The sequence below is a fragment of the Syngnathus acus genome, chromosome 10 (genome assembly GCF_901709675.1).
Source record: "Syngnathus acus chromosome 10, fSynAcu1.2, whole genome shotgun sequence".
Classification (NCBI taxonomy): Eukaryota; Metazoa; Chordata; class Actinopteri; order Syngnathiformes; family Syngnathidae; genus Syngnathus; species Syngnathus acus.
Window position 1 is genome coordinate 26,849,485 of NC_051095.1, and position 20,658 is coordinate 26,870,142.

The following is a 20,658-nucleotide window of genomic DNA, read 5'->3' on the forward strand; positions in this document are numbered from 1 at the left end:
CACAAGAGTGATGTTTATATTGTTTCTCCCTTGTGTTTCGCCGAGCTGGTTGTTTTGTTTATTTGATATGTCCTAAATAAAACATGTATATATTTATATTGTAACTTAGTAGTTTTGTTCTATTAAATAGCCCCCATTGTTTTATATTTTATGTAAATTTTTACATTTTTAAACACATGATTTAAAAACATTGCACATTTAGTATATTTGTGATGGTTGGATAATGTTTGAAAAAATGTTTTTATTTAGGTTCAATTATCGTTTTGGTTAATTTTAACATCAAAAGGTGTACCGTAATTTTCGGACTATAAGTCGCACCGGAGTATAAGTCGCACCAGCCATAAAATGCCCAAAAATGTGAAAAAAAAACATATAAGTCGCTCCGGAGTATAAGTCGCATTTTGGGGGGCAATTTATTCGACAAAATCCAACACCAAGAACAGACATGAACGACAGGCTAAACGATACGGTATGCTAACGTGACAAACACAAACAAGCTGAGAACGGGCCTGACGTAACATTCAGTTATTTAAAAAAAACTATTACATAAATAACACGTTTATAAAACCATCTGTGTCACTCCAATTCATTAAATCCATCAATCGTCCTTTGTCAACAATGCCGTGTGCCGCGCCGCAGTTCAAATTATTCCACAGGCCCATACAACGATATATAAACTATATTTTAAATAACTATCACATAAACAACATTATCAAACCATTTGTGTCACTCCAAATCATTAAATCCATCCATCAAATTTCTCGTCCTTTATGTCATCCTGGTGACAGAGGACATGTCCAGAGGATATGGCGCTTTAAAGTGTTAATTACTTTATTTGATTTTTTCTCTCTATTTTTCATGTTTTGAATATGTTCAAGATAAAGATATCAAAGCATGTGAAGTGATCAACTATACTAAAAATAACATGTGAAGTGGTCAACTATACTTGTAAGTAAGTGATGTGTTAATGATCAAGTAAAAATTTGTGAAAAAAAACATATATAAGTCGCTCCTGAGTATAAGTCGCCCCCCCACCCAAACTATGAAAAAAAACGCGACTTATAGTCCGAAAATTACGGTATTTATATCTGCAGCTAACATAAGTATGACTGTTACTGAAACCTATTTTTATATCAAAAAATGTAAATTTTCACACCCTGGATCATCACGAATCAAATGCATTTTCACAACATCCTGGAACTACACAAAGGTAAGGATCACAGGAGTGCACGTGTGGGAGGGGTACTTGACTTTGTTGTCTCCGAGCGCGGATGTTAGAACTCCTCTTTGTTGTGTGGAATAAAGAGCCAGTTACCAAACATGACGTGCCTGATTCATTGAAACGCTACATTAGTGTCAGAAGTGGGATTTATCTATAGCGACGGTATGGCATCGCGTAAGGACTGTGGCGGTGGTCGGCCGCGGGTGAAGGAGGAGGTGGTGGACGGCAGTTACGATGGCGCGTGGGGTCGTGAGTTGGACCCCAAAGTGTCGGAGCATGTGGATCTCTTGAGGAAGACCGCCAGATGCCGGGCTTGGCTCGTTGAACAATGAGAGGGACGAAGGACGGTGGCAGCCTCCATGGTGACCGTCATCATATCAAGACACCGAGATACTCCGGTAAGGCGGACTGGGAGGCTTTCTATGCGCAATTTGAACGCTTGGCACGGGCTTCTGGCTGGTCAGAGAAGAATAAAGCGCTACAGTTGGCCATGTGTCTCACGGAGGAGGCCCTGTCCTGCTTGTTACTGCTTAGCCCAGCCGAGAGGGACGACTATGGGGCATTGGTTGGTGCTCTGCGACGGCGTTTTGGGCAGTGCAGCCAGCCCAGTGTCCTGCGCTCGGAGTTGTCGAACAGGCAAAGACAAGCTGGTGAACCGCTCCGTGTACTGGCTAATGACATTGAGACATTGTCGAGGCGTGCATACGCCCATATGCCGGCTGATGTGCAGAGTGAGCTGGCCATGGACCAGTTCATCTGCGCCATTACACCAAGAGAACTGCGGATCCAAACCCAGCTGGCACACCCACACACTCTCCAGGAAGCGCTGGAACTGGCTGTGGAAAGAGAGGTCATAGGCAGCGTGGGGTGACCCTGTCGAGGGCAGCCATGTTGTGCATTCTGCTGCACAGGTGAATCCGAGCCCAGAGAAACCGGCGTGGGTGGATGAGTTGACCGAACTTATCCGCTCAAGCACACTGCAGTACCCGCTCCCGACGGGAAGTGTGCTGGGTTTGTGGCCAATCTGGCCACATTAGCGTTCAGTGCCCCAAAAAGGCTGGTGGTCAGGGAAACGGCCCAGGGTCTGTGTAGAGTGGACGTCACAGACCCGTGCGGCTGTGTCCCATATCGGCTTGTTTCCTGGTGGTGGAGTCCAACTGCACAGACGGTTGAAATGGTGCGCCCCACGCAGTTCCCAATCACACACCTGCCGATGTCAAGAGTAGCAGTGACAGAGCATGAGCCTGACCCCTCCTCACTGCTCCTAGTTCCTTCCGCAGCCACACAGGATCCACTTGGCCGCCTCGGTTGCCTGGCCCGGGGCTCCGCGGCAGATGATGCAGGCAGGGAGTCGGCGGTGAGGGAGGTGTGGAAGCACAGCTGTGATGGCTTGAAAGTGGAGCAACAGGAGGAGCTGTGGCTTCTACTGTGGGAATTCAAGGACATTTTTGCACTGAATGAAGAGGAGGTGGGCCTGACATACCTCGTGCAGCACAACATTGACACTGGGGATGCGCGGCCCATCAAAACGTGACCCCGCCGCCTGCCGCTGGCACATCAGGAGGACGCTGGCAAGGCAATCGATGAGATGCTGAAGGCTGGCATCATCGAGCCATCTGATAGCCCATGGGCCTCAGGGGTCGTCATGTTTAATAAGAAAAAGTCAGTGAAGAAGAGGTTCTGCGTGTATTATCGACCCCTGAACCGTGTGACGAAGAAAGACTCCTACCCTCTGCCCCGCATTGATGAGACCCTGGACCTGGTACCTGGGTCATCCTGGTTCTCCTCGCTGGACCTACGCAGCGGATATTGGCAGGTGCCTCTCTCCCCCGAGGCACGGCCAAAAACAGCTTTCTGTACCGGGAGAGGGTTGTGGCAGTTCCGAGTCCTCTATTTTGGTCTGCTACTTTTGAGCGGCTTATGGAAAAGGTGCTGGCTGGCTGGCATTCCCCGACAGGAATGTTTGGTCTATCTGGACGACATTCTTGTCCATGGGAACTCTTTGGTGGCTTTGGGGGCCCTGCACCAGGTACTACAAAGAATTTCCACTGCTGGCCTGAAGTTACATCCTGACAAGTGTTGCTTCATGAGGAGAGAGTTGGAGTTCTTGGGGCACAAGGTGGGAGGGGAAGGCATTAGGACTCTAGAGGAGAAGGTGCAGGCCGTGCGAGACTGGCCTGCTCCCAACAACTTGCGTGAGCTGAAGAGCTTTCTTGGATTAGCGTCCTATTACCGGCGGTTTGTACGGGGCTTTTCATGCATAGCCGCTCCTCTTTTCCACCTGCAGCGCAAGGACACTAAGTTCGAGTGGACGGTGGAGTGTGCACAGGCCTTCAGCTCCTTGAAAGGAGCATTGACAGAGTCTCCCATCCTTGTTCCCCCCGATCCTAAACTGCCGTTCCTCCTGGACACAGATGCCAGCAATGTTGGGATGGGGGCAGTCTTAAGTCAGGTGGGGGCGAAGGGAGAAAAAGTTGTGGCGTACTTCCGCAAAACCTTCAACAAGGCGGAGCGACACTATTGCGTCACACGTAGGGAACTGCTTGCTATTGTGAGGGCTATAAGCCACTTTCGATATTATCTGGCGGGTTTGCCCTTCACGGTACGCACTGACCATGCTGCACTCCAGTAGCTCATGTCTTTTAAGGAACCCGAAGGACAGATTGAACGCTGGCTTGAAGAACTGGTACCATATACCTTCCGAGTGGAGCACAGGGCTGGGCCTCGCCATACCAACGCGGACGCTATGTCTCGACGCCCTTGTGCACTTGCTGGCTGCCGCTTCTGTGAGCAAATAGAAGGCAGAGAGAAAGAGCTGCGCGGTGAGGAGCAGGATCCTACGCATGATCTCGGCGAACACGTTTGCAGAGAGATGCAAGTTGTGGATGCACCCGAATGGAGGAAACAGAAGCAACAGGATGTGGATCTGCAATCCATTATGCAATGGGTGGAACGGGGCCAAACACCAAAGTGGGAAGAGGTCGCTGGGCACTTGCCTGCCACGAAGGGACTATACGCCAAGATGGAGATGCGCCGGGTGAGGGATGGAGTACTCCAGAGACCTTGGAAAGAACCCGCTACTGGGGAAGAGAGGTGGCAGGTGGTTGTCCCCAAGGCTCTGAGAGAGGCTGTGTTGAAAGCCTGTCATGGGCCTCCCGGAGCAGGGCACTTTGGCGTCTCAAAAACCCTCCGCCGACTCCGGCAAAGTTTTTATCGGGGTCAGCTCAGGAGAGATGTTGAGGACTTTTGCCGCCGCTGTGACCTCTGCACAGCGCACAAGGGACCCCTGGAACAGTCTCGTGCGCGTCGAATTGACAGTCGGCGCACCAATGGAAAGAGTTGCTGTCGCACAGACAAAGGTAATCGTTTTGTCCTAGCTGCCATGGACTACTCCACGAAATGGCCGGAAGCATATCCCATTGCCGATCAAGAGGCTGAGACTGTTGCAGATTCTCTGGTGGAAGGCATGTTCGCGAGGTTTGGGGCAGCCGAGGTCATTCACAGCGACCAGGGCAGGAACTTTGGGTCAGCTGTGTTCGCGACAATGTGTAAGAGAATGGGCATGGAAAAAACGCGCACTACACCTCTTCACCCTCTTGTGCACTCCAGCCCTGCTCATGCTGGGTCGTGAACTGCGGACACCGGTAGAAATGGCATTTGGCAGACCTCCAGATACGCCTAATCTAATATACGTCTATTAGACGTCAAAATGCTCGCAGGGTTTTTAATCCAAATTAAATCATTCTCCATTTTATTTTTTTATTTCAACTTCATACGCAACAAATTGCTTCATGATCACAAAATAATGATCCAGTCTTTTTGTTGTTTACGATCTCTGTGAGTGGGCGGCGCGGACGCGCAGTAATGTGTAGAGTTCGTACAAAGTAGACAGCTCTCACCAGTAGTCCGTGTTTTTTTTTTTTGCCTTTCCCTGTGCAGCGTCACTTGCAGCGTCTCTGATTTTAGCATCGCCTTAGTCCTTGGTGTGTGGACATTTGAATGAGGAAGTGTCTGTGTCATTGATTATCTTGCAAACGGACACTTGTGTGCGCGTGAACTGGGAAGGGACGGAAGAGACACGCTCGCAACCGATCATGAGCACTGGCTCATGTGCGCGTTCCCATTAGGACGCGTTTCATTTCTGTGGCTCGCTCTGGGGCGCGCAGGTTCCCGCGACAAATACATTGTTTTGAAATATTATTGATTTTATGATACAATGCCAAGGGCCAGTTTAAATTAAAACTTTGGCCATGCGGCAATGAAAAAGCTTTTGTACGCATGTGTTCAGTGTTTCCAGTGGAGCATTTAGTTTGAAATTCCAGACACAAGTGGCGTGTCCACACTAGACCAATCTTCGGGATTATAAAAGTATCTCTGCAGCACCTGGAGGGATTAAATTTTTCTACAATACTGGAGACTCCAGGTGTACAATAAATTGTATATAAAAGCTAAAAAAGTGGATTTTGCATGATATGTCAAAAAACTACTAAGGACACCTGCCATGTATGTTCAGCCTTGTTCCTATTAAATGCTTATATGTGCTTCCTTACTGTATAATTAGTGTATCCGCCTGTTATGCAAGAGCAGACCAATACGCGTGTGCATGCACGTGCGTGTTTAAGACCAATTTGACTTTGGAAAGCAAGGTACCGATGGAGTGCTACTGCAGTTCTAACCCCAGTGAGCGATAATACATGCACAGAAATTGGGAGGCATGGACTCTTCAGAACTCCATATCCACACAGGGCATAACCTCGGACTCGGTGTTCAAACATCAGCACGAGGAAGTTGCTATCGCTGTTGAAGATAGATGTGTCACAATGTCCTTCATCTGAGGTACAAAAATGCAACAGAAAGGGGGAACTAGGACACAAGGTCACTCGTGCGGTGGTTTTGCCATCACCCCACCCACCTAACCCTAATCCAAGCATTGAGAGTGGGTTCCAAGCCCCCTGAAGCAGAACAGCTCAACACAAGAGTGATTGACCTGAGAGTGAAGTACTGGAGGAACTGCTTGCCAAGGCTAAAGAAATAAATGCCATGAGAATCATTACTGAATGATGTCAACACAGCATTAATATGTATCCCAACCAAGAAAATTACTAAGACCAATTGGCTGATCAATGCAACAATATTTGCTATCCTAGAGATGCTGGGCTAAAAAAAAAAAAATAAAACGGAAGGGGCATGGGCCACCTCCACGGAGGAGAAGGTTAAAAACAAAAGTATGGCCAACCCGGAGAAAAGTTGAGAGGCGACTGGACGCTCCACTGTGAGGTCGGTTCCAGTGGAGTCTCCACTGTGGGGTTGAAATAGTAATCGTCGATGAAGGACAAGACCAAAACGAAGAAGACAACGCCTACAGCTGCTTTCAACAAACTTGATGGTTTCAGAAGTTTAACGCATGCGGTGGGTTGCTAATATTATTGTGCACTGCAAATTTAAATGCATAGTTTCTCTTGTTGTTCACCAGTATTGCTCCTATAAATTTATATATACTATATAATCAAGCTATTTGAGCGCGAATGGCGACCGTAGTGGACAAATCAGTGACTTTCTCACTAAGTATTGTGGATTTTTTTTTTTGTTTGGTCAATAGTGACCACTAATAACTGTAGCGACTTTTCATTTAGCTCTGTGGGTACTTAAAATATATACAACACTGAAAGTGTTAATGATGTAGTTATCACATATAAATCCCCTTTGAAAGTAGATGTAAACAGGCGGTACAGAAATGAAAAAGTCATTGTACTGTAATTTAAACACGTAACATATTCTCTGTTCTTCTTAGATGCACCATTACATTTTTTCTTTGTTGGAAAGCCCGTGGTGAAACACTGCACAACATGCTGCAGTTTGTTTCACTGCCTCCTCTATCCCAAAGGCATCTATAAACCAAACCTGCCGTCAGTGCTACAGCGGTATTTGGGTGTACACATAAAAATGCCATTACATATGGAGGTAATGTCATTACATCTTTAATTAAAGATACACACACATGCATGCATTTGTGTCATATAACTCATTTGTCTTTTAATCCCAAAAAAATCAACTTGAATTGTAGAGATGGACATTTTCATTTTCCTGTATGACAAAACCATTATTAGAAATGGATGTACACTTGAAGGCTTGCTCCACGCAAAAGAAAAAGCACCAACCTCATCTACTGCAAAGCCAGAAATGAGTCTGCATCACACTACAGTATCCCCATCTCCAGCCCTGACTGTTCTTGTGGAACAAGATAGCGCTCAATCAATTCAAACATCCACTCGCCAATCCCCGGGAGACACACACATCCTGTCTCCTATGGAGTTTTATTCTGATACTGCCAAAGAGACTAAAGGTCAAAAAGCAACACTGAGAAAGGTCAAATGCATGTTGGAAGAGAAACTTGGCCAGACACGTCCAAAGGAAGCACTCCACCAAATATAAGTAGTAACAGAAAGTGCAAAATGTTCAATGTGAGTTAGAGGAATGCATTCAGTACAGCAATATTACATTATGAAGTAGGTTAGCATTCACACAATGTGAACACTTCTGCTCTGTTTTGTACAGATACTGCTAAAGAAGAGCAACTCAAAGAGGGAGTGTTGTCCGAAATGGTGCAGTTAAAATCCTTTGGCAAGCCAAAGAGGGTAACCTGCACTAAAAGGCAAAGTAATGCTCAGGCACAGGTTGGGGACTTGCATTGCTATTTAGCTGCTGGTGTGAACACAGCAGTGGAGAGGGGTATGCTTTTTGCAGCATTTAATGGTCAGGTACTGGTGATACAGCAGTTACTATGTTTACAGAAATACTTTTTTTCCTTATATATTTCTCTCTTTTATATAGGACACGGATGAAGAGTGTGTTCTGCGTGATTGTAGACATACAGTAGAGTGGGTTGAGGCAAACAAGAACTTTTCTGCCAAAGTGGACCTGCCCAATGTTTTTTGCATGGGGGAGGAGGAAAAGGCTAAGGCAACTCAGCAATATAAAAGACTTCGAGCGGAAGACTTCGAGAGGAAGACATAAGCGACAAAATAACAGAAGATATTATGGAAAGTTTCAAATTTAAATTCCACAACACTCAGGACCTCCATGAGTCATCACCTTATCGTGGTAGAGGGGTTTACGTGTCCCAATGATCCGAGGAGCCATGTTGTCTGGGGCTTCATGCCCCTGGTAGGGTCACCCATGCCAAAAGGGTCCTAGGTGAGGGGCCAGACAAAGCACAGCTCACAAAACCCCTTATGACGATTAAGAAAATTGGACTTAGTTTTCCCTCGCCCGGACGCGGGTCACCGGGGCCCCCCTCTGGAGCCAGGCCTGGAGGTGGGGCTCGAAGGCGAGTGGCTGGTGACCGGGCCTTCGCCCATAGGGCCCGGCCGGGCACAGCCCGAAAAGGAAATGTGGGTCCCCCTTACCATGGGCTCACCACCTGTGGGAGGGGGTTAAGGGGTCGGGTGCAGTGTAAGATGGGTGGCAGCCAAAGACAGGGACCTTGGCGGTCCAACCCCCGGCTACAGAAGCTGGCTCTTGGGACATGGAATGTCACCTCTCTGGCTGGAAAGGAGCCCGAGCTGGTGTGCGAGGCAGAAAAGTTCCGACTAGACATAGTTGGACTTGCCTCCACACACAGTTTGGGCTCTGGTACAAGCCCTCTTGAGAGGGGCTGGATTCTCTTACACTCTGGAGTTGCCCACGGTGAGAGGCGTCGAGCAGGTGTGAGCATACTTCTGGCCCCCCGGCTGGGCACCTGCACATTGGGGTTCACCCCGGTGAACGAGAGGGTAGCCTCCCTCCGTCTTTGGGTGGGGGGACGGGTCCTGACTGTCGTTTGTGTCTATGCACCAAACGGCAGCTCAGAATGCCCACACTTATTGGGGTCCTTGGAGGAATGCTGGAGAGTGCTCCTTCTGGGGACTCCATCGTTCTACTGTAGGGGTGTCCAAACTTTTTGCAAGGAGGGCCATATTTAGTAACGTGAAGGGGCCCGTGGGCCAATTTTTGTTGTTGCTTCTCTCCCGGGGGGGGGGGGGGTGCTAGTGGGACGTCCAACGCTGCGCATTCCCTGCTTTTCCGGGGGGGGGGGCTAGTGGGACGTCCAACGCTGCGCGTTGCCTTCTCTTCCGGGGGGGGGCGGGTGCTAGTGGGACGTCCAACGCTGCGCGTTCCCTTCTCTTCCGGGGGGGCGAATCGGACGTCAAGCGCAGCGCGTTCGCTTCTCTCCCGGGGGGGGGGGGGGCCTAGTGTGACGTCAAATCAAGCGCAGCGCGTTCGCTTCTCTCCCGGGGGGGGGCTAGTGTGACGTCAAATCAAACGCTGCGCGTTCGCTTCTCTTCCGAGGGGGGGAGGGGGGGGCTAATCGGACGTCAAGCGCTTTGTGTGGCGGGCTCCATCTAGTGTGGAAACTGAGAAGTGCTCAAGCTGTTGTGCGGGCCACATTCAATTATGTTTTCAGAATTTGCTGCGGGCCAATAAAAACTGGACCGCAGGCCGCAGTTGGCCCGCGGGCCGTAGTTTGGACACCCCTATTCTACTGGGTGACTTCAATGCTCACGTGGGCAATGACAATGAGACCTGGAGCGGCGTGATTGGGAGGAATGGCCCCCCCATTGGATTTGGGGCCACATGTTTTGGACACTCGGGTGAAGAGAGGGGCGGAGCTGTCAATTGATAACCACCTGGTGGTTATTTGGCTCCGATGGTGGGGGAAGATGCCGGTCCGACCTGGCAGAGCCAAATGTACTGTGAGGGTCTGCTGGGAACGTCTGTCAGAGGCCCCTGTCACGAAGACTTTCGACTCCCACCTCCGGCAGAGCTTTTCCCACGTCCCGGAGGAGGCACGGGACATTGAATCCGAGTGGACCATGTTCCGTGCCTCCATTGTTGAGGCAGCCGACCAGAGCTGTGGCCGTGGTCGGTGCCTGTTGTGCCGGCAACCCACGAACCCGCTGGTGGACACCGGCGGTAAGGGATGCCGTCAAGCTGAAGAAGGAGTCCTATCGGGCCGTTCTGGCCTGTGGGACTCCGGAGGCTACCGACAGGTACCCGACGGCCAAGCTGAACGTGGCTTCGGCGGTTGCTGAGGCAAAAACCCGGGCATGGGAGGAGTTTGGCGAGGTCAAGGAAAATGACTTCCAGACGGCTTCGAGGGAATTCTGGTCCACCATCCGGCGTCTCAGGAGGGGAAAGCAGGGCACCATCAACTGTTTATAGTGGAGATGGCGTGCTGCTGACCTCGACTCGGGACGTTGTGAGTCGTTGGGGAGAATACAGTAATCCCTTGTTTATCGCGGATAATTGGTTCCAAAAACCACCCGCGATAATTGAAATCCGCGAAGTACGGTCACCAACAAGAAGTACTGGGCAGGCTAACGAGTTAGCGGAAAGATGCTAATTCGCAATCGTGCTTACACGCAAAAACGGACTTCTAAAGGAATGTAAACGAACATTTGGAGCAATACTACATTGTCCTAAATAATACTTGCAGGTGGATTAAGAGCTTCCTGACGGGTCGCAGCCAGAGGGTGAGAGTGGGCCGTCATACATCCACACCTCTCAGTCTTGGTACCGGCTCCCCACAGGGCTGCGTACCGAGCCCACTGCTTTACACGCTCTACACACATACATGCACCCCCGCCCACCGCAGCAACACCATCGTGAAATTTGCGAATGACACAACCGTGGTGGGGCTCATCTCAAAGGGGGATGAGTCTGCCTACAGGGACGAAGTGGTGCAGCTATCGGAGTGGTGCGGAGAGAACAATCTGCTCCTAAACACGGCTAAAACCCAAGAACTGGTCATTGATTTTAGGAGGAAAAATAAAACGGACATTCCACCAGTTATCATCAACGGGGTCTGTGTGGAGAGGGTGTCCTCCTTCCGCTACCTGGGAGTCCACATCGAGGAGGACTTCACCTGGGGCGTGAACACCTCTGAGATGCTTAAAAAGGCCCAGCAGAGACTCTACTTCCTAAGGGTGCTGAGGAGGCACAGCATTACACAAAGACTGCTGGTGTCCTTCTATCGCTGCTCCATAGAAAGCACTTTAACGTACTGTATGTGTTTGGTACTCCAGCTGCACTGCTGCTCAGAGGAAAAAGCTCCAAGGGGTCATCAACACAGCACAGAAGATCATTGGCTGCCCTCTCCCCACACTGGAAGACCGACACAGAACCCGCTGTCTCAAAAAAACACAGAACATTCTGAAGGACACTTCCCACCCTGGCCACTCCCTTTTCGAACTGTTGCGATCAGGCAGACGCTACAGATCAATTAGGTCAAGGACTAGCAGATTCGCCAACAGTTTTTACCCTACAGCGGTAGTCACATTGAATGCCGCTAAAAGAAAATAATTATGTCTGTGTATGTTCTTCTGTGGGTTTTTAGCTTGTATTTTTTTATCTTTTTATTCTATTTATTTTTTATTTCATGCACTGATCGGTTGGCACTTTTTAAATTTCATTGTACATGTGTGACAATGACAATAAAGATCTATTCTATTCTAAAGGTTAGGCACACGTTCCCTCAATTTAGAAGTTTTATTTTGACTTTTAAATGTTTTTTTAACTTGGAAAAAAAATCCGCAATGTAGTCAAGCCGCGATAAACGAAACGCTTAGTAGCGAGGGATCACTGTACTTCGAAGACCTCCTCAATTCCACCGACACGCCTTCCATTGTGGAAGCAGGGCCTGGAGACTCTGAGGTGGACCATCCAATCTCTGGGGTCGAAGTCACTGAGGTATTAAAAAACTCCTCAGAGGCAAGGCCTCGGGGGTGGATGAGATCCGCCTGGAGTTCTTAAAGGCTCTATGTTGTGGGGATGTCCTGGCTGACACACCTCTACAACATTGCGTGGACATTGGGGATGGTGCCTATGGATTGGCAGACTGGGGCAGTGGTTCCCCTCTTTAAGAGGAGGGACCGGAGGTCTGTTCCAACTACGGAGGAATTACACTCCTCAGCCTCCCTGGTAAGGTCTATTCAGTGGTGCTGGAGAGGAGGGTCCGTCAGGAGGTCGAACCTCGGATTCGGGAGGAGCAGTGTGGTTTTCGTCCTGGCCGTGGAACAGTTGACCAGCTCTATACCCTTGGCAGGATCCTCGAGGGTGCATGGGCGTTCGCTCAACCAGTCCACATCTGTTTTGTGGACTTGGAGAAGGCGTCCAACCGTGTCCCTCGGGAAGTTCTGTGGAGGTTGCTTCGTGAGTATGGGGTGCTGAACCAACTGATAAGGGAAGTTCGGTCCCTGCATCATCGATGCCAGAGTTTGGTCCGCATTTCCGGTAGTAAGTTGAATTCGTTCCCAGTGAGGGTTGGACTCCACCAAGGCTGCCCTTTGTCCCCGATTCTGTTCATAACATTTATGGACAGAATTTTTAGGCGCAGCTGAGGCGTTGAGGGTGTCCGGTTTAGGGACCTGTTGGATTTGATCCACAATTTGGGAAGCGCGCTATCCGCGCCTCACGGCAAAAGCCATAGCCAATCACCTGTTATCCAATTAACTCACTGCGTGCTCGTTTTATTTCTTCAGTTTTAGGAAAGGGCGAAGACACCGAAACAAAATTTAGACTTACACAGGTTGGTTGAGTTCAATCACAATTCTTGTTAAGAAAGCTCTGTTTTCAGGAAAGATACAATACAGCGCTGGGCCTTTCGTGCGACCATGCTCAAGAGCAGAAAGTCTCAGTTGTACTAAGTTCATCTTGTTTTTCCTTTTCAATTACTTCACTGGTTCTTCTATATCAAACAAATTATTTTAGGTGTATTTACCTGACATGTTTCGGCGGGTTCTTCCGCCTTCATCAGAGTGTCACTGATGTGGTTGTGACACGTCTTTATCAGCTGATGGATGAAGGCGTGGCTCACCTGTCAGATTTGACAGGTGAGTCACGCCCTCTGCTGAAGAAAACAAACATCAGCGTTGGATCAGGGAGGCCATTGAGATCCACAAGCGGGGCCCGAGGACCATCAACAGGGACGAGGGAGCCTACATGCTCTCTACAACCTGGACCAGCATTTTGGAGAGGTGAACTGACAGCAGAGGGCGTGACTCACCTGTCAAATCTGACAGGTGAGCCACGCCTTCATCCATCAGGTGATAAAGACGCGTCACAACCACATCAGTGACACTCTGATGAAGGCGGAAGAACCCGCCGAAACATGTCAGGTAAATACACCTAAAATAATTTGTTTGATATAGAAGAACCAGTGAAGTAGCAGAAAGTCTCCATTTAGAAAAGGCAACGTTCAAGGTTCTTTGGTCAGCTTATATTCAGTTGCACATGCCAGTGTGGGCCGAGTTTGATGGGTGATGAGTGTGGCAAGTTCGCAGGAGAGTTTGAGTCCATGGGAGTGGGTGGTTCGGTGAGACCTGGTTCCGTGGGGGTGGGTGCTGATTATGGGCGATTCGGTATGTGTGGGGGCTGTTGTTTTCCATCCCGTCTTTCGGCCTTGGCGATCGCCTTTGGCCGGGTTCTTGGTTGTTTTCCTCCTGCCGCTCTCCCTCTGGCACCTCTACCGGTTTTATCTCCAAGTGTCCTTCCTGTAAACCACTCTTGCACATACATCCACTTCACCCACCGTTGCACACCATCCATTCATCATCCTTTCAATTTTGTCATTTTGTACGGAATTATGTGAACTTTTGGGTGTGATATCAATTTGTTAATGTTCCCTGGCTATGCAAAAATCTTACTCACCACTTACCATGCATTTGTTCGTTTGTACACTCCATGTACTCGCTTACTTCATCACATTCTTAGTTTAATCATGCTTCCAACCTTATCTTTTCGTTGTTAGGCAAAACATTTCCCTCTGTCCAGAACGTTCAGTAGTAATCCAAAGCTGGCGTCTAGCATTAGGCAACATATGATGTCACATCTAGCATTAATCAAAACATAAGATACATATAATCAAGTACAGAACATTTTTAGGCGGCTTCGGCAGTGTCAGTGATTTAGAAAAACATCAGGCATGAATTAAACAGTTCCTTAAGGGTCATTAAGCTATTCAGGCAATATATCAAACACATTTATTTCAAAGTGCACAGAAATACATATCAGATCATAAAGTTATAAAAACTTTGTCATTACCACATATCAAAAACGTCTCGTTATGTCTTCTTTATTGATTTGGTGTGTAGGTATAATTATATGATTAAAATGTTTCTTTTATTGATTTAATATGTGAATATACTTGTCTACTTCTGTACTTTATTCAATGAGGTTTGAGAATATCTGTTTTTGTAGCTAGGCAGGACTTTTTGTATTTCGACCCCATTTCTTCAGACCTCAGCATTGCATCTCTGCTTTTTGCAGACGACGTGGTGTTGATGGCTTCTTCAAACCGTGATCTCCAGCTCTCACTTGAGCAGTCAGGATGAGAGTCAGCACCTCCAAATCTGAGTCCATAGTCCTCGGTCGGAAAAGGGTGCAATGCCCTCTCCGGATCGGGGATGAGATCCTGCCCCAAGTGGAGGAGTTCATGTATCTTGGGGTCTTGTTCACGAGTGAGGGCAGGATGGAGCGTGAGATCGACAGGCGGATCGATGCAGGGTCGGCAGTAATGCGGACTCTGTACCGGTCCGTTGTGGTGAAGAGAGAGCTGAGCCAAAAGGCAAAGCTCTCAATTTACCTGTCGATTTACGCTCCTACCCTCACCTATGGTCACGCGCTATGGGTCGTGACCGAAAGAACGAGATCCCGGATACAAGCGGCCGAAATGAGTTTACTCCGCAGGGTGTCCGGGCTCTCCCTTAGGGATAGGATGAGAATCTTTGTCATCCGGGAGAGACTCGGAGTAGAGCCGCTGCTCCTCCACGTTGAGAGGAGCCAGATGAGGTGGCTCAGGGACCTCATCAGGATGCCTCCTGGACGCCTCCCCTCAATTCTCTCGGACTTTAGTGTACATTGGTTGGTTGGTTGGTTGGTTTATTGGTTTATTGAACATACAAACATAAAATGTTTAAATTCACGGGAAAGGAGGAAAAAAAACTAAAAACCATCTATTATAGATCTAATATTCTACACATGTTCAAAGGGAGTGGGTGGAAGTACAAAGAACCTATCTCGCCCCACCCCCAGTCTTTTTTCTGTCACCTCCTAAGCCAGTAGCAGACAGTGCAGAAGCTTTGCAGAGGGGGGAGGATGGCGGACTAGCCGTTCCCAATATTAAACTTGCTTGGTGTGCTTAGACGCCTGCTCTCCTGGCTTGGTCCACACTCCTCTGTCTCCTGGCTCATGTTAGAAAACAATTGTGCATGTCTGAAAGACAATGTCAGCTATGTTTTTGCCCCATCCTGTCTCATCTTGTGCTAAAGTGAAGATCAGCTGAAACCCATTGTCATCTTTCTTGCAAGTGGCACATACCGTAAATTCCGGACTATAAGCCGCGACTTTTTTCCAAAATTTTGAACCCTGCGGCTTATAGTCAGGTGCGGCTTATATAAGGATTTTTTTCGTGATTTTTGTGATGACTTGATCACTTTTATACACTGCGGTATCTTGAAGAAAAACACAAACACAAAAATACTATTTTGAAACACTACTATGGCTGCTGCTTATTCTGGCTGTGTTGCTTGTGACTATTATGAGCTTTAGTAGGAATGCACACTAGGTGACCTGCGTCAAAGGGCTCGAAACCCTTTCTCTTACTCTGCCATGTGACTCAGAGATTACACAAAGCAGTGGCGCTGTTTGGACCATCTGCATTGTATTAAAGATCCAATCAATCAGCATTTAAATTCAATTCTTCTGTCATTTTGCTCACCAAAAACAAGTTGTAATGAACGTGAACTTTTAATGCATTTTATTCAGAAGGTTACTTTGAACCCTGAGGCTTAAATGGCGGCGCGGCGTATTTATGGATTTTTACGGCCTCCAGGGGGCGCTCTAGCAGGAAGCAAGAGCGAGACAGACGAAGAAGAGATAATGCGCCGAAGAAGACGTGCTAGTTTGTGTTTTGAACATTTCGCGGATCACGCACACACCCTCATCATGGAAAACACACGAAGAAATGCATTTGATGCAGTTTTAAGTTAAAAGCAATCGATTTGGCTGTCAAAGAGGGAAATAGAGCTTAAATGGCGGCGCGGCGCGTCGTATTTATGGATTTTTACAGCCTCCAGGGGGCGCTCTAGCAGGAAGCAAGAGCGAGACAGACGAAGAAGAGATAATGCGCCGAAGAAGACGTGCTAGTTTGTGTTTTGATAGGCGAATAGTGGCGTATAATTCACACAAAGAAGAGAGAACGAGATCAAGACGGACATTACTGAAAGGAAGCTTTTATACACAAACCGTCATTATGGGGGACAAAAGAAATGCATATGAAGCCGCTTTTAAGCTAAAGGCAGTCGATGTTGATGACATTGTGTTGCGTCACCCTTTTCTTTATTTCGTGGTCCCGTCTACTCTGGAGCCATACGTGTCGCTCGCTAGTTTAATGTAATTTAGCGCTTCGTGCATTAATAAAATTAGCATGAACAGACCCTCATCGCACTCGAAGAAATGCATAAAAGCGACGACGAAAGAGAGACTGAGAAAGTGTGAGGCGAAGGATATCTAACGCTATTCCAATCGGACGCTGAGGAGGAAGACTTCGACGGTTTCAGTGCACAGGAGGAAGATGAAGACGATGAAGCTCTTTTTTTACTTTTACTGGTATGTTTTTTAACGAGCCCTGTTGGTGCTGTACTACCGTGTTGCTGCTGTGTTACCGCCGCGTCTCAGTGACTTTTACCGGGTATGTTTTTTTTAATCCAGCCCTATTAGTCTTGTGTTACTTCCGTGTTGCTGCGGTATTACTGCCGCGTCACGGGCAGTGTTTGGAAAGAAATGTTAAGGTATGTTATTAAAACTTTAAAAAAGCTTTCTGTGTCCAGTCTTTCTTTGTTAATAACTCGCGTGCACACTTCCGTGTTGTTGCGGTACTACAGCTGCGTCACAGGCAATGTTTAGAAAGACATGTTAAAGTATGTTATTAAAACTTTAAAAAGGCTTTCTGTGAATGGTCTTTCTTTGTAAAAAAACGCGTGTGCACGTGCGGTTTATAGTACGGTGCGGCTTATATAAGAAAAAAACTAAAATATCCCCCAATTTTAGCTGGTGCGGCTTATAGTCCGGTGCGGCTTATAGTCCGGAATTTACGGTACTTTCTCCTATTTTCAACAACAAAGCCCTTCTGATTGGTGGAAGACCTCAGTGGGAGGAGAGAGGCATTCGCTGTCTGAAAGACATTTATAATAACTCTGAACTGCTCTCTTTTAGTGATCTTAAGGATGCGTTCAATCTGCCAGGTTCCTCTTTTTTCTTTTATTTGCCTAGGTTGGCGCTTAATAAGTTATAAGTTATAGTCATCAATTTAAGGATAATCTTGCCAAACATGCTAAAACAACCGGTATGGTTTCCAAATTATATATTTTTTTCCTGGTAACGGGCACTCTCTCGCTTCCGACAGAGGGGGCCTGGATGAGGGACTGTCCAAGTTTGACTCAAGATTTTGATTGGGATAATGTGTGGTCCAGCATTTGTGATGTCACATAATCCAGACCCCCAGCAAATTCATTTTAATTATTTGTATAGAATATATCTTACGCCAGGCGGCTCGGTAGCGCACTGGTTAACATGTCCGCCTCACAATTCGGAGGGTGCGGGTTCAATTCTACTTCTGGCCCTCCCTGTGTGGAGTTTGCATGTTCTTCCCGTGCCTGCGTGGGTTTTCTCCGGGCACTCCGCTTTCCTCCCACATCCCAAAAACATGCATGGTAGGCTGATTGAGCACTCCAAATTGCCCATAGAGTGCGGATGGTTTTTCGTCTCTGTGTGCCCTGCGATCAGCTGGTAACCGGCTCAGGGTGTCCCCCGCCTACTGCTCGATGACTGCTGGGATAGGCTCCAGCACGCCCTCGACCCCAATGGGGACAAGCGGTACAGAAAATGGATGGATATCTTCTGCCAGTTAAACTTAGTCACAACTGACTCTTTTTGTAAAGTGTGTTCTCTGAAGGCTCAGGGCACATTTATTCAGATGTTTTGGGAATGTCCTCCTGTTGAACAGCTGTGGGCTAGCATTGCATCTAAGTTGTCTGATTTGAAACTGTACCTGTTGATGTGCGTGTTTTGCTTTTGAACTATTTGTCAACTCTTAGTATTTCCCAATCCAAGATGCGTATAGTTTTTGCTGGACTGACAGCGGCCAAGAAAATGGTTGCCACTCATTGGAAGCCACCTCACTCCCTTACTGTCAGAATTCGAACCCTTCTTTTCTGGATGTTGTATATTTGGAACTTTCAACTATCATCTATTAATAGAGCAAATTTTTTCACCATTGACTCTTATGCATTCCAATGTCGGTGCATCTCGGTTTTTCATCTGTTTTTTGTCGTATGTCTTTTGTCTGCATGTTAAAGATTAAAGATGGCGCCGCGGTAGTGGCGACACGTTTGCAGCAGCTCCGTCGACTCGTCTGTATATTGTCTCGTTTTATATGGGTTTTTTTTGGACTATCTTTTTTTTCTCAGTCCTGTGTTTTCTTTTTCTACCGGACAGAAACATGTTTGCTAAAACAGTGAGGCTGGCCCTTTTATTTTTCCTATTTTTCACCTGGTTCATCACCCCAGCAACCACCGAAACAGGGAGTAAACGCTCCATTGTTTACACCCGTGGTAAGTTGTTAGCCCTCTGTAGCCAAGGGAAGCTAACCGGCTACAAGCCCGATGTTTCCCCCGAGCTGAAGAGGAGGAAAAGAGGACAACGCTCGGGTGTTATGTGCCGGAAAAAGAAACGCCGCTTCAAGCCCACACTCCCCACCATCATCACCGGGAATGTGAGATCCATCTGTAATAAGATGGATGAGCTAACGGCGCTGGCACGGCACCAACGGGAATACCGGGAATGCAGCATGCTGCTGTTCAAGGAGACCTGCCTAACGGAGCAAACACCGGACTCTGCCGTCGCTCTGGACGGATTTAACCTGATAAGGGCAGACAGGACACGAGACAGCGGTAAGAGGAAAGGAGGGGGGCTTGCTGTGTTTGTGAACGATAGATGGTGTAACCCTGGGCACATCACTATCAAAGAGCAACTCTGCAGCGCGGACATTGAGCTGCTAGCCGTTAGCATGAGGCCACACTACCTGCCGCGGGAACTCTCGCACGTTATCGCGATAATTGCGTACGTTCCCCCTAATGCTAATGCCGACGCAGCCCGCGATGTCCTGCACAGCAGTGTAAGCAGGCTGCAAACACAGCATCCACATGCCCTCCTCCTTATTACCGGGGACTTCAATCATGCCTCTCCTTCATCCACACTTCCAACTTTCAGCCAATATGTCACCTGCAGTACCAGAGGAAATAAAACATTGGACCTTTTTTATGCCAACCTTAAGGAGGCATATACATCCCCCGACTGGAACCTCTTCTGCTCCGAGGACTCTCACCTCAACCCCGCCCCCTGCTACTCCCCCTCCAAAACCCCCCAGCCCACTCTCAACTCCACCGAACCCACCAACCACCCCCCCTGCAACCCCCCCACCCCACCCAGCATGGTGCTCTCCACAGCCCAGGTGGAGAGAGGACTGGCCAGGCTCAAGGTGAAGAAGGCGACGGGTCCAGATGGCATCACCTCCAGGCTGCTCAGATCCTGCTCCGGGCAACTGTGCAGGATCGTGGAGCATATATTCAACATGAGCCTGAGGCTGCACAGGGTACCACAGCTGTGGAAGACGTCCTGCGTGGTACCGGTGCCCAAGTCATCTCGCCCCAGCGACTTCAACCACTACCGGCCGGTGGCCCTGACATCCCACCTGGCGAAGACCCTGGAGAGGCTGGTCCTCCATTACCTGCGCCCCCTGGTGAGCTCTTCCGCCGACCCCTTGCAGTTCGCCTACCGGCCGAGCATCGGGGTTGAGGACGCCGTCATCTTCCTCATGCAGAGGTCCCTGGCCCACCTGGAGCGGGCTGGAAGCACTGTGAGGATCATGTTTTATGATTTCTCCAGTGCCTTCAACACCATCCAGCCAGAACTGCTGGGGAACAAACTGCAGCATGCTGGAGCCTGCCAGCAGCTGACATCATGGGTCCTGGACTTCCTCACAAACAGACCACAGTTTGTGAGGACAGGAGGCCGTGTGTCTGACACGGTGGTCTGCAGCACAGGAGCTCCACAGGGGACCGTCCTGGCCCCCCTCCTCTTCACCATCTACACAGCTGACTTCACCCACCACACATCAACCTGCCACCTCCAGAAGTTCTCGGACGACTCCACCATCGTCGGTCTCATTAACAACGAGTACCGAGAACTGAATCACAGATTCGTGGACTGGTGCCGGCGGAACCGCCTCCAGATTAACTCTGGAAAAACAAAGGAGCTGGTGGCGGACTTCCACCGGCGCAAAGTCCCCCCCTCGCCGGTGAACATCCAGGGAACGGACATAGAGATTGTGGACTCTTACA

General features: G+C 48.5%; 1 protein-coding gene and 1 long non-coding RNA gene across 2 annotated transcripts in view; both read right to left on the reverse strand.

Moving 5' to 3' along the window:
- tctn1 (tectonic family member 1) overlaps window positions 1-20,658 on the reverse strand; it is a 1,200,810-nt gene that overhangs the window by 601,231 nt on the left and 578,921 nt on the right. The window lies entirely within an intron of this gene.
- The window catches only part of LOC119129586, a 539,655-nt gene that overhangs the window by 284,646 nt on the left and 234,351 nt on the right, over window positions 1-20,658 (reverse strand). The gene's annotated exons all lie outside the window — the stretch shown is intronic.